This window comes from Wolffia australiana, chromosome 2 (assembly GCF_029677425.1).
Source record: "Wolffia australiana isolate 7733 chromosome 2, ASM2967742v1".
Lineage (NCBI taxonomy): Eukaryota > Viridiplantae > Streptophyta > Magnoliopsida > Alismatales > Araceae > Wolffia > Wolffia australiana.
In genome coordinates, this window is record NC_135836.1 from 11,739,648 (window position 1) to 11,754,231 (window position 14,584).

General features: G+C 41.9%; 1 long non-coding RNA gene across 1 annotated transcript; it reads left to right on the forward strand.

Moving 5' to 3' along the window:
- Nucleotides 1–512: 512 nt before the first annotated feature.
- LOC144716855 (uncharacterized) lies at nucleotides 513–1,792 on the forward strand. Its single transcript, XR_013585013.1, has 2 exons — nucleotides 513–1,431; nucleotides 1,525–1,792. It is a non-coding gene; the product is annotated as an uncharacterized LOC144716855 (long non-coding RNA).
- The last annotated feature ends 12,792 nt before the right edge of the window (nucleotides 1,793–14,584 follow it).

The following is a 14,584-nucleotide window of genomic DNA, read 5'->3' on the forward strand; positions in this document are numbered from 1 at the left end:
ATCAGTATATCTTGTATACAGCTTAGGCTTGTCCTTAATTCTGTTCAAGGTAATCCAGACTGAGATGATGATGAGTCATTATCAAGTTTGTGAGAATGCTCCCAAGCAAACCAGATGGAGGACCAACCAGCTGATCGCGTCAAGACTCGTCGCCAGCCGTTACGCGGAGCCAGAGCCGACGTGAAGAACCAACACTTCCACTATCAAGCTTGAAGAAACAGTCGCGTCATCTTGGAGAGTGCCGAGACGTCTTCCTGTACTTCCGTTTTTCATCATTTTTGCATTGTTGGAGACCCCTCCTGCGTGAGTACCGTCCTCCCCCCCCCTGTTGTTCGTGTTTATTTTAGTCGTGTTTAAGTGTCATCTTTAGGGGGGAAGAAATCCATAATGGGCTTCTTCTCCCCCTAAAGAATCCCTTTTAAGGGGAGGCCCAATTGGCCTTCCCCTAAAAGGGGGCCCAATTTGGGCTTTCCATAACTGCCACTTCCCCCACCTTTTAAGAAGGGGAGAAGTGGAAGTTAAGGAAGAAGTCAATGGTGAAAAAGAAATTCAGATCTCGTTCATGGTACTTTGGCAGTTATTTTTTTTTCTTCTTTCCTTTGTTCATCCTTTGTTCTCTGAAAAAAGAAGAAGAAGAAATCAGAAGATCGTCAAAGAAGAAGAGAAGCATCGTTGTTGTTACTCTTGATTTCTAAAGAACCCTTTCCCTCTCCCTTGGAGAGATTTTCTTGCGCCTTGGAGTCCCAATCGACACGATTCTCATTCGACGAGGCAAATTCTCGCCGTGGCCGTAGATTTCTCCGCGGCGAAGGAGCGGGAATTCCCAGTCTTCTCTTTTCCTGTTTAATTCGAGCCTGCCCGCGGAGCAGATTCCTCAAGAAGGAGACAGCGGGGTCGACCCGAACAGAATAAACTTTCACGGACCGCGCCCCTCCATTTCCCTTGTTCTTCTGGATGGCTGAAATAATCTGCGCCGAGGAATTTTTTTTTTGAAGTCCGAACACCCTTGTGAAGCGGCAAGAGAGGGTGGATTTGGATTGCTCGGGCCCTCCACCGTCTACACGACGAGGAAGAAATCGAAAGTGCCATTCCGACAACGTTTACATTCTGCTGAACCATTTGATTTTGGCGCCATCTTTTGATCTACGTTGGTCGGTGGATTCTGAGCGATCTTGGCCGATTGGCCCGGATTATCCTCCAGGGAGTAACGCCAGTCGTCAGGAGTGATCACACCAGTGCATCGATCTTCAAGATCTTCTCACTTGACCCCCTCAGCCTGCTACACGAGTCTGGCAAGAGTACTCCTCTAGTTACGATTTGACCACTATTTGCAGTCAAGCGCATTCGGTTAACACGTTCTGAACCATCGAGTTTCGGATTTCCTGCTCGACCTGTCGTGAAACAACTCAGGATCTTCCTCCGTCAAGCCAGGTCGGCTCCTCTTCCCTTTCCTCCTAAAGTGTTATTTTATCTCTTTCAATACCGATCTCCAGATTGCTTATGGCCTTTAAATGTGAATTTTAGGAATAGCCACCATACTTGTGTTAGCGATCTTATTGAAGGTGTCGGATCTTATCGATTACGTTGGTGGTGTGGACGCTCTTGGACGAGAACATCCCCCACCACGTCGGTCTCTTCTATCTGGTTACGTGGATCATTGGGAGCTCGATCGTGACTAATCCGTCTTGTGTCGTATAGTTGATCTGTGTCTCGGATCATTCGATGATCAACGTACTTCTCGTTATTATTTTCTCGAATCATCTTAATATTCCATGTCATTAACATTGCATTTTGTGTTTGTCAATTCCGATCATCGTGTTACATCAAAACCACTTGAAAATAAGACAACAAGGATACCAATAAAATCAAATATCGAGGAAGCTTTGCCCTCCATGACCCCAAAGTCTTCCATGAAGGGATGGTGCTTGACCTCCTCCAACTCAGCCCCCCAAAACCTTCAACTGGTTGATCCCCAAAGTCGACTAGGATTCATTCAAATTTTATATATTTATTTAATATAAATACTGAGACATATGCATATAATTTCAACCAAAAGATTTTTAAGGATATTCAATAAGAAGTACTCACTGAATTTTTTGAAAATGAAATACTTTGAATATTCATTCAATTATAACAAGATGGTCCAGTTATAAATTTATTTTGCATATATCCATATGCAAAATTATAACCTTCTCTTCTTTTTATCTCTGTCTCTTTCTGTATTTAATGTATATTTAATATTTCTCAGGATAAATTCACCACCAGTGGAAGATATGTGGAAATTAGGATTCTTTGGTTGAAATCTCTTTAGAGAACTTTTGGATGTTTCCTCCTCTTTCTAGTAACAATCAAAATTTTGGATTTTTTTTTTGAATAGACTATCCGAAGAAAACCTGAGGAATCATCATAAATTTATTTTTTAATGACCCTTTTAGTGAATCTCCCATAAATTATCTCAAAATTTGGTTATTTCCTTTTCTCTACATCTTTTATTTAATTCTGAATCAAAGGTGACAGTTCTGGATGATATCGATATTTATAACTGTAATAAGAAACCCTTATTTTTAATAAAGCTACAAAAAATAGCAGAAATCTCCAAGGGATGATCTTTAATCACTGAAAATATGAATCTTGGGTCACAATATTGTCTTCGTGATTGCTCCAATCATACATCAAATGGTGCATGATTCCAAATTATTGTCTTCAGACTGTTATTGATGATGCATATTCTAGGGCATATTCATGTTATCCTTCTAACTTCTTAAAAAAGGAACCAAAAAGTGATATTCCAAATCTTATGGACCTGGCAGGATGTGAAAAATACTCATTTTTAGAAAAATTAGCGAAAAAGCCCATAAATTTCTCCAAAAGGCCAGATCTGATGCTTGCTCTCTACATTGGGATTTTTCATTGGGAGATAAAGAAAATGTATTTCTAAATGAGGGTCAGATCTTTCTATATGGACCTCAAAAGTGAAAGGGGAAGTATGTCAATTTCATAAATCTAATAATAAAATTCATAAAATATGGGATTTAGAATAAGACACAATAGATGCTTTAATTTGAATTAGCATAATTAAAAATTTTCCATTCACTTCATTAACCATAAAAGGTAAAAAAATTACATTTCCTCCCTCAATTTAACATCAAACTTTTTAAAAGAAATCAGAATTTTGTAATCATCTTCTTCAAAATATTATAAATACTTCAGTTTACTTGTCTATATTTAAGGTCTTATAAAATAATCCATTTAGCTGACATATAAACATATAAGTCCATGCTGATCATTCTTTTTCAAACAAAATTTGGTGTCTCACTAAGAAAAAAATCTAGAGTCCTAATTTGATGACTTGTGTTGTAGACCCGATGGTCTAACTATGTCTTCATGTACATGAAGGTAGTTGTCCAATGCATGTGTGAGTTGCATGGTTTAAACCATATGAAACATGTTATCTTCATATGCATAATTTCTGATCTCAATAAATATGTTTGAACTGATGTAAACCCATTTACTTAAGATTGACTTGGCATAATCCACTTTGAACATTCATCAAAACACATGCTTAGGCATTTTACTAAAATCTACTGAGCCCTAATCCTCATTTATCCTCTAACTATTAGTCAAAAAAGTGATTGGCTTAAGTGGGGTCAATTTATGCAGATTTAAGGTTATGGACTTTAAGTCCATGTGTGAATTTTGATGAATTTGTAAATATAATTTAGTCAACTCATTAATTGAATGCATGTGTGATCTTAGATCCACGGAGATGCAATGAGCTGTTGAATTTGCAGGCAAGGTCAATGAGTCAAAATCTAGAATGAAGGTTTGACCAAATTCCAGAATTTTGTATTAAGTCAAAAAATTTTGGCTGGTAAAACACATTAACCAATCTCTGGTTTCTGGTTTCAGGTAAACTATGTTTGATTTAATAATTATTTTCTGCAGATGAATATAAATCAAACTAATGTCTGAACTTGGAGTTAATTTTTCTATATTTTTAATGAAGTCCCAGAGAAAATTTATCTCTAAATTTCATGACCAGTAATTTGATAAGTAGTGATGCTGAAAGTGTCGATTGACCTTGCAGTCCTGTTGTCGATTGAAAGTGTAAAGTAACTATTTAAATGAGTAGGTTTCATAGGAAACTACAAAGAGTGATTATTTTAAAATTTAAATTCTATATTTAAAATATTTCCAAAAAAATATGTTGTATGACTTTCTGATTCTTACAGTGGTTTAGAGGAGATGAAACAATAGATGATGATACACACATTACCGCTTTGTCATGAGACTTCACACAGATTATGTTAAATATTTCTTTATAATATATTTATTGCTGATATGGACAGCATGAAATTATCTGGGGAACTTCAGAAGTCTTCTAAGGCTATCATAATGGCCCTCATTAATTTTGAATTTGATGAGGAGAAAAATGGTTAGAATCATAAGCATATCGTTTAATTCAAATTTCTTTCATTAAATGCTTGCCATCTACCTGTATCATTAAAAGAGCACCTGACTCACTCTCATAATGGTATTCACATTTTTGAACCATTTAAGAAATTATTTAATGATTATTTATGCAGATTAAATCAGGGACGTCCTCCAAAAGGATGATTTTGATTGAAATTAATCTTGTAGCATCCTTAATGATGTTCTCATCTGAATATTTCTCTGCCACACCAAATGCCATATTTAAGGAGCTTCTTTGGATGTCCTATGTCATCCAGTCTTATTCTGATCATTGAGCTGAAGGTTCCTCCATCTATAAGATAAAGGAAAATCCCATTGTGTACTTCCAAAGCTTCTCTTTCATTCTCTCACTCGAGCATTCCTCAAGAGGAGAAACAAGATCTGGGATCATCTTCCAAGATCCATTCCTCTTTCTGTTACATTTTCTTTTCTTTGTTTTTAGCATCTACTGCAGTTCATCCACAAGATAGCTGGCCGTGAGAAAAACTGAAGGACAGATGATCATTCATCAAAGGAAAGGGAGAAGGAGAAGGTAAGGTTTCAACACACATACAATGTGCACCACTCGTACTCATTCATCGCTTAACGCATAGATTGAGTCACCTGTTGGGATAGAATCATTGATGAAGAATTCAGAGGGTTTGATTTAGAAGATTTGAGTTCATTGAAGACTTGAGAATTGAGAGTCAGCATTAAAGTGAACCTACATAGAGGAACTTCATTTCAGATTTGAAGATTGAGAGTAAGCATTAAAGTGAACCTAAAGAGAGTAAATTTTGTGCACCTAGAGAGAGAGGAAACTTCAGTGATTGAGATTGAGTTTAAGTGTGAATCTAGAAAGAATGAAGGGCAAGGCATTACATGCATTGATTGATTTTTGGTGATTGAGATTCTGGATTTGAGTAGGATCAAAGGAGAAGGTAAGAGGGCACTATTTTAAATTCTATTGTGCTAAATCTGAAATAATTTTTGGGAACTTATTGGGCTTAATTCACAGAGGATTTTTGGTGGATTGATTAAAGGTTGTATTCTGGCATTTTGAGGAAATATTATCACATTAATTTGAGGAGTCATATAGGGGTCAATTTAAGGGACATTGAAATATAATCTGGATTAATTTTAAGGAATACTATTGATTAATTGTATGTCATTGTTATTAGATTAGGCTGATTGGAGCTTGGTGAGTCACTCTTAGATCCTAATGGGGTCGAGTTGGCAAATCAAGTGGAATCTTGGTGAGTGATTAGATTTGAGAAAGCAAGGGGTACATTGACTTATAGAACAAAAGTAAAACATCTCAAAATGATCTTATATTTTTATCTGAACTCTTACTATTTTTATTTGATTAAACTATCTCAAGTAGTTTAGGAAATTGAGAAAATATTCCAAATAGGTTAAGGGGTTGATCTAGTGAGCTGTGGTGTCAACACTAAGGTTCCGGTAACCTCTCTCACTATGACTAAAGGGGCCAAGTTAAGTGATTTGTGTGGTCCAAAGAGAAGGAGATGGAATATATGCGCATCCTATATAGCAAAGGGGACAAAAGGAGTGGCAGAGTCTTCATCAATTATTTCTTTATTTGATATCCATATATAACCCCATTTTCAAGCATTTACTTGGGGGCTTTGAACTGGGGTTAGGTTTTTGTTGGACCCCGGACAAGGATAACATATAGACAAGAGCAAGTAACTAGCCCTAACCAATATAAAAACATTGTGTCAAGCCTTCATCTCCATTCCACGAGATTGACAAACAATCCTCTAGGAATTAAATTACAAAACTAAAAAGAAAATGTTAAAATATCTAATTCATCTTCCCTCTTAGGTATAAACCTATCCCTATAAACTAACAACTAATAATGGAAATAAGCACCTCTCATGATGTGACACACATTGACTAAACCTCTATACAATTTTATTTCAGATTTCCTCTCATTAGAAAAGTTGAAAATGTAGAGCATCCATGACCCCTATCTCATTTTAGTTATAAATAATAGGAGCATATACAATGAAACACTATATGCGAAGGTAATATATGTGGCCGACAAGCCAATCACATATTCCATATCTCATTCCATGTTCATTAATTTATTATAGTACACGTGTGATTCTTATAATGAAGTCCATGAATACATGATCCGACTTAGTCAATTACGATAAGCCTCTAATATGAAGATTATTAATCTTCAAGCAAGTATTCTAAATATTCCTATTCCAAGGATCTTATGAGAACATCAAAGTATCTGGAAAGAATACCATATCTAACCTCACTCATATGATGAGTATGGCCAGTTACGTAGCCATAAGAGTGGAGACATTAAAGATAGAAATTGGGTGCTCACTAGTTGAAAGAGTTCACTAAATTGATCCATCCAAATCCTTGAATGATGTTATACTAGAATGTCAATCAGATTTATTCACATCATGGTTGTATAAGTGGTCCTTAGACTTGAGACACCAAACACGTCTTGTGGATGTACAATTGTACTTTGTCTATGGCCTACAAGTTCTAAATAGTCTTCATTCGGATGTAGCAAGAAGATCACAAACATGATTGAGTGGGCAACATGAGATTTTCTGCCCTCCTTATAAGAGGAGAAAATTCAAGGCATATGATGGGATAGACTCCATGGCCAAGGTAGTGGAATGTAAGATAGGAGTTCTCTAATAGTTTTTGAATAGATTAGTACTACTTTGAATGACCTTGTAGAGTTTGATGGTAGACCATACAATAAGTAATCTTAAGAGTAATAAGCAGAAAATGACTACACAGTAATGACACCACACAGGTTTTATGAGTGATGGGGGACCATCTCACCAACCAGGCCATGAACGCCAACAACCTCACCGTGCAGCTCGAGCCGTCGTCTGCAACCCCGACTTCAAGTACTTGGCATAACAATGGATGTGAGCAATCAATCTTATTTTCTTGTACTTTGATTTTCGAAACGATTGGGATGGGCCATTGATGTTGGACGCCGTCGATGGCATCGTCCGACGGGTAATTCACTAAGTGAATATAACTACGTGATGCAAATCACCTAGCTGAAGTGTACGTTCAGGGCCGACGAGTGGGGATTCACCAAGTTTCGAGCTCCGGAGCTGGCGACCGATGACGATGACGGTGACCTTCTGACCCTCGTCAGAGCGATGATGGCGACTATGGCGCCGAACAAAACAATTCTATAGGGCTCGCACGTTACGTGCGGGCTCGGCCTGTACCTAGAAGATGCTCAAATTGTAGTTTTCTCAATAATTTTATCTCACCCAATCTAACCTGGCACGGTGGAGCACAGTCAAAAATATACTGAAAGGCATAATGTAACTGACGAGCAAGGGAATGATATACCTCATCGGGAGCGGCGTTCGTCATCGGCGTCTTCATCGGTGCAAAGGGGCTGGTGCGGGCAGGTCAGTGGAAGTGCCGAGGATGGACATGGCTTAGCTCGACTGGCGGTGGTGTAGTGGCGCATGAGCGATAACCATAGCGGAGGCATGGCCGAAGACTATATAGATCCGATGATGTGGTAGCACAAATGAATACCCGACCCTGGCGATGCATCCGGAAGGTAGTCGACGCTAGCAGGGGGGAGAATCAATGTTGTTTGTGGAGCCACACCATCAGATAGTGTCGAGGCCTAGAGATGATGCGATCTCAGAGCCTAGGGAGGCATGCGTGAGCTTGCATAGGAGCGCAGATGTAGCGGCCGCGGCGCAAGAGCAATGGGAGCGGTGCACAATCGCAACGCGAATGAGAGCAGGAATGTGCTAATCGGCGTGTTGAGCAACGAGCCCACGGTCGAGCACGGGCGTAAATCAGGAGCGGTGGCTTCGGTGCAGTCGAGGACCAAAAGGCCACTCTATGATGCAACAAGTCGGCAACGATGATCGCGTTGAGTGGTGCTAACACAGGCGGTCCATGGTTCGTTTGGCTCTCCGATACGATGATTAATTTCAGATGTCCTCTACCGCTTGGGCTTGAGCGTCCCTCGGCCAACGGGTCATTGGATGGGCGGGAGAACACCAGTGTGGCAGCCGTTCACTCAGCTTTGCGAGTCAAGGTGTCTAGAGACGCCAGCCAAATCACATCGCTGGAAGACTGCAGCGAGCTGACCGCATGAAATACACACGAGGCACACGACTCATCAACAAGTGTGTAGAGTCGTGGGTCTCTTACCAAGTGCAAGAACGAGACGCGCGTACGACGTGACAGTTTGGTCACACAAGGCAAGATGTTGATCGTGCTGCAACCACGGCTGGGTGCGGATGTTCGCACGATGCCTGACGTCCATGGCGACGGCCAACCGTTACATGACAGTGGCTCCCGATCTTCCTCCTCTTCCCCTTCCCCTTCCCCTTCTCCTTTTTTTTCCCTTCTTCTTCCTCCTCCCTTCTCTTCTCCTTGGGTGAGATCTGAAAATGTAGAATAACTGAAACAAAACACTTCCAAATCTGGGGAGAACGTGGGGCTCATCATGGCCTTATATAGGGCCATGATGGGCCCCTTACAAGGAGTCCACTAGGGAGGCCCATTAGATGACCCCCCCCTTTTACACAAAGACAAAACTAGAGAATTCAAACGATGAGAAAATGATACAGATTGACATGGAAAAACATAACGATACGGACAGGTCAAAGCAAGTACAATGTGCTCACCATGAAGAACACGAAACATGAAATCGAAAGAACGAAAAGTGGAGAATTAAAACATGAGCACGTGCGCAGACGTGCATTACCCGGGGTATTTAAACCCGGGCATCTTCACGGATGCCTTGGCATGTCTGTTGGCTGGGCATGATGATGGGAAATCGTCGACGGTGACGGCGGTTCGGATGACGGCTTTGACAGTTCCAGATGGCGTGCACCATCTTCTGTCGTGCTTGGGCCTCGTCCCTTGTTATTTTTTTTATTTGCTTGATGTATGTTTAAGGGGAAATCACTTGTCTTGAGATGGTTTCCCCTAATTCGGCCCAATTGGGCATCCTCCCAACTCTATATAAAGGGATGGCATGCCCAAGGAAAGCCCTGGAGTTCATTTTGAAAATTTGAGTTGAAGTTTCTTCATCTTAGGCTCCCGCCTTCCTTCCCTTTGGGAGTTATCATTTACCTCTTTCTAGCTAGAATGTGGGGAGCCACCATCAACACGTCGCTAGTTCACCACGTTGAGATCTCTCCGTGGAAGAACCGTCAGTCATCGCCGCTACCACCACATTAGACATCCCATCTTGGAGCACAGCCAAAAAGCGACTTCTTGATTGGCCCCCCCCAGCAAGAAGACTTGTGCTCACGCTCTTCTTGATAGTCGCCTTGGAGTCGTCAACCCCAGATATCGGCCTTCTCGACTTGCCTTGTCAAGAATCAGATTCATTAGTCTTTAACACCCAAGATTGTTGTTCTTGGGTGGATTATTGGCGTTACTTGCAAAGATCGTGTGCCGCCGCCAGCCAGCGCCCCTCCACTTGCAGCGTGCACGCACGCCACTCTGCCCCCGGAGCGCTGAGCATCGCTAGCCACCCTTTGGCCTTGGGCGTGCAAGCGTTCCGCACATCCATTCTTGCCCGTGCCATACACGCTAGTGCAGCGCGCGTCCATGCCCAGCACTATGCGCTAGCTGCGCGGTCCTGTGCCTAGTACCGCGCGCTACCGCTTTACATTCGTCAGCCGCCACCGGTCGCCAAACATGTTACCCAGGATGAGCGCTATACATGCTCTGTTGTATCTGCCCTATCAGGTTCTTCCGAATTTTCCCTCTTTTAATTGCAGTATTATTACCTCTTTCACTGTCATCTTGAATTGCTACACTGCCACGTGAAACATACGTTAATAGGAATAGCCGTTATTCGTCGAGTGGTAGGATTTTCTTGTGATAACAACTAGGTCTCCTAGTAGTAGAGGGCGTGGACGACTCTGGACACATCGTGTCCCTCACTTCCTAGATCATTTTGTTAGTCTAATTGGGTCATTGGAGTTTCACTGTGAAACGTCCACTCTGGATTCTCTAATTGATCACCCGTTTAGTCAGCATTTGGCACTCCTTTCTCATTTATTTATTAATGAGACTCATTTAGTATATCCATCATAATAGTTGCATCTCATCTAGCGTCTTCCTTGTGTTGTAACATGAGCCGACCAATCCCGGCGCTCTTTGTGTTATATCAATGAGTGAGTTGATACATATTCTTTTTTTTCTTCTAGAGCACGAGGTGTAGCTTGGCACCCTACGAGTTGGAGACTCTACCTATTTATTGGGTTAAATAAATTCAACATTAACTAATCTATATGATGACATAGTTAATTAATTTGGAATTTCAATAAAGGTCATTAACTAGACTGATACATGGGCGGCCTAGAGGACCACATGCAAATAATATTTTGAATGTTGGAAGATATACTTAAAGATTGTGAGTTTTATGAAATATACCCATTTAGTATAAATACCTGAAGGCCTGAAACAAAATTTACCTAATCTTTATAGGCCTTCTCCTTCTTCTCTCTTCTCCTTGTAGCTCTTCTTCATTCCCAATGTGATCAAGGCGTCGTAACGACGATGATGGAGGGTGAACAGAGCTCATCAAGGAGAAGGAGGAGATTCAACATGCCATGGAACATGTGGATATGTCTATTCAATTTATGTTGTTCATAGTCACCTCAATGGGATTGAAATCGATCAATCACTTTTTTCACAAATTCCCATAAATCAACTGATAAAGTTATTAATTTTATAAATTTTAATCATTTCATATATTTTCTTAAACTCCACATCTGAAATGATTTCAAATCATATAGTTTTGGGACCTCATCACACAAATTTCATAAACACCACACATATTATTCTTTATTAATTATAGAGAAAATTAACAAAATAAAATTGAAAAATCAATTCATGAAACCATTACTATAAAGAACTTAAAACTCTGAAAGAGTTGTCTATGGGCATAAATTTTGACATAGAAAATGGAAGATGTATTTTCGAGTCAACTTCCATATGAATTGGTTGTAAACTATATAAATATTGGGTCATGAGGAGATACCTCAAAGAAAATTCTTAGGTCAAGTCCCACATGTGCAGAAATTTAAGAGGAATTGAGTTGGACGATGATCAATGGGCCGGAACATTGAGATACGGTTTTGAATGATCAATAAGAAGGGTGTGTGATGGCGTGACGCAGCCCGAGCCCCCAGGATCGTCTTCGGAGACATCAACCTCATCACCGACATCACCGCCAGTTCGCGTCCAGCCCGCACGGCAAGCTAAAGCAACGACGCACACGCCCGATTTTAAATATCACAGGTAATGGGCTCGTTATCTTTTCTTTTCCTTCGTTGTTTCGTTCGGACTTCATCCGTACTTCTTTCCGTTCCATCATTTTTATCTCTCGTTCCCCGTCTCTTTATCTCGCCTTACTCGTTGTAGTGAGGGGAATCCAGCCTATAAGAATTTCCCCTCCACCACCACTAAAGGGGTAGACAATTCCCTCTTCTCCCCCTTTTCTTTCTATTCCTTTCTTTTTCTTTCCCTTATCTCTTCCTTTTTCTTCTTTTTCCTTTTATTTTTTGGTATTGGGCGTGTTGTGTTAAGGCCCATCCAACCCCCCTATAAAAGGGACAGGATCGAGGAGGAGAAGTTTGTTCAGAGAAAGTTTGTTTAGTGTTTTCTTTCAAAGAAAGTTTGTTCAGAAACGAGAGGGCCACCGCTCACGATCGAGGAGGAGAAGAAGAAAGGAGAAGAAGGAAGGAGAAGGGAAGAGGAGAGAAGGAGGGAGAAGGGAGAAGAGAAGAAGGGAAAGGGGGGAGTTCGCACTTGCACTGGACGGGCGGAGCTGCCTTCCCGCCGCCGAACGAACCGCTCGTGCGCCGGCGCTAGCAACCTGCGTGCGCCGCCGCTGCAGGAGTACACGCGGTTGCCGTTTGCACCTGACGTCCCCGCGCGCCGCTGCGCCGCTCTCGCGCAGGCCAATGCCACTTGTGTGCGCGCGGTTTTCTTGCACCTGCCATTTTCCCTGTCCGCACTCATCACCGACCGCACGCGTCGACACCCTCTGTCCGCCCTTGTAGCGTGCAGGCACCACCCTTGCGCGTGTTTGACCGCCCACAGAAACCCTTTGGTGGTCGCTGTCCTTGGCGTGCTTGCACCGTTGTCCATCATGTGTGCCAACCACCGTTGCGCCGCACTTGCGCCGAGTCAAGTCCGCTCGCGCAGCACTACTCGCACCCGCCGCCCGAGGACACCACTCCTTGCCGTTCGGGCCGACGCGGCAGCACCGGGTTGCAACATGCCGTCGCGTCCGTAGAAGCTTACCATGCCTTCCCCTCGTTCCCGTGAGCCGTCGGGTGCTCGACCCGTCATCTCAGCTGCCCCTTGCACTCGCCGCCACCGTCGTCTCTGCGCCCGACACCCGCCGGCCCGTGCGTGGTACCCGGCGCCCGCCGCGTCCATCCCACCGCTCGGTTTGCCACATGCCTGTGCTTTCCGCGAGACCGCCGGCGCCAGCAACCATCGCTCCCATGATCGTCAGCCCGGCCACTGCCCTCTTTTGTGTCCGGCGACGTCGGCGTCACTGCCGCTCGAATGCATCACCGACCACTCACTGAGTTCCTGCTCGATTGCGTGCCAGCTACCCCATCACCCCATTACCGTGCCAGGCCGAATGCACAAAGCCAAGGACGACGGACAGTGGATACTGACGAGGTATGCCTACTCTTCCCCGTCTCTTATTTATTTCAATGCATAATCGTGTTGCCTCCACCGCGCTCGGGTTAGACGTAGGTGAGCGGGACAGGACGAGTGAAAACAAGCGAAGTCTTGAGTCTCTTACCTGTTTGGTGCGAGTCGGGCTTGCCCGTCCCGAGCGAGCAACACCCGGCGGAGAATACCCCGTTCGGCGCCGTAGCATCCTCGACCCCTCGGACGAGGCTCAGGAGGTCTAATCACCCACCACCGGGCGACTCCGTCGATTTCCTGGGAATCAGACTTCATTGTTTGTCGGCACTTGCACGTATCATAATTAGACACACTTCGCATTTCACCCTAGTTCTTAGCCGTTAGAATTCACTGTCGGACGATGCCCCGGTCGTAGTCCGATACCGTCTTCTTACTGACACCGAGTCAACACGCTCGGTGGCGACCGGACGACGTCATGACAACGTCCTGCATCAGTGTGGGTCACATCCTACATCCCTCTGCAATTTCCTCTAACACACATTCTGAAAAGTAGAATAAAATTCAAATGTAGGAGCTTGAAAAATTCAACCAATGAGAAAAGAGGAAGGAATATCAAAGAGAGCCAAGAGAAAAATTAGAATGGTATTTTAAATCATGCTCTATGTAAAAGTATTTTATTTCTCTCTTTAGTTTGGTCATACTAGATGTGCTATAACAGTGGCCAGCTGATAACATTCTAATTGCTAAATTAATATCATGATTTTTTTATAATTAATTTTATTTGAATGATTATACAGAAATTTATCAATATTAAATGATTAAATCTATTTTTAGACTGATATTCTGTGTTTTCTGGATTTTTTGGTAATTCGTATTTAATTTAATGATATCATATTTGTATATTAAATATTTTCTAAGTTTGATATTTTTAAGAGTATATTTTATGAAATATAATATAATTTTCAAGAATTTTTAAAACGGGTTTATGAGTTCTTCTAGATTTTATTTCAAGTCTGCCACTTGTTGCCATCTGATATATTAGATGTGACCAATAAGTATTTTTTGAAATAAAATTTAATATAATTTTCCAGAGTTTCATGTGCCACAGCCAAGAAATTTACCAATTTGAATCATTATATTGCAGTTTTGAAGCCCTGAAAAATACATACAACTATATGTTTATCTGTTGAAGGAGAATCAACATAGAGAATGAAGCTCATATTTTGCTGAGGTTGCACTTGTAGTCAACATACACACGTCAAATCAGCATTCTAAAGAAAAATCCAATGGCAGAATCATTGACGAACTTGAACATTTTTTACAGGCTAGCAATCTGAAATGTAGACCTATCAAGAGAGGTATAAATCCAACAGTTGAGAATGATCTATCTTTACAATATGATATCTGAAAATCCAAAAAGGAGATTTTGGGTGAAATATAAAAGACATCT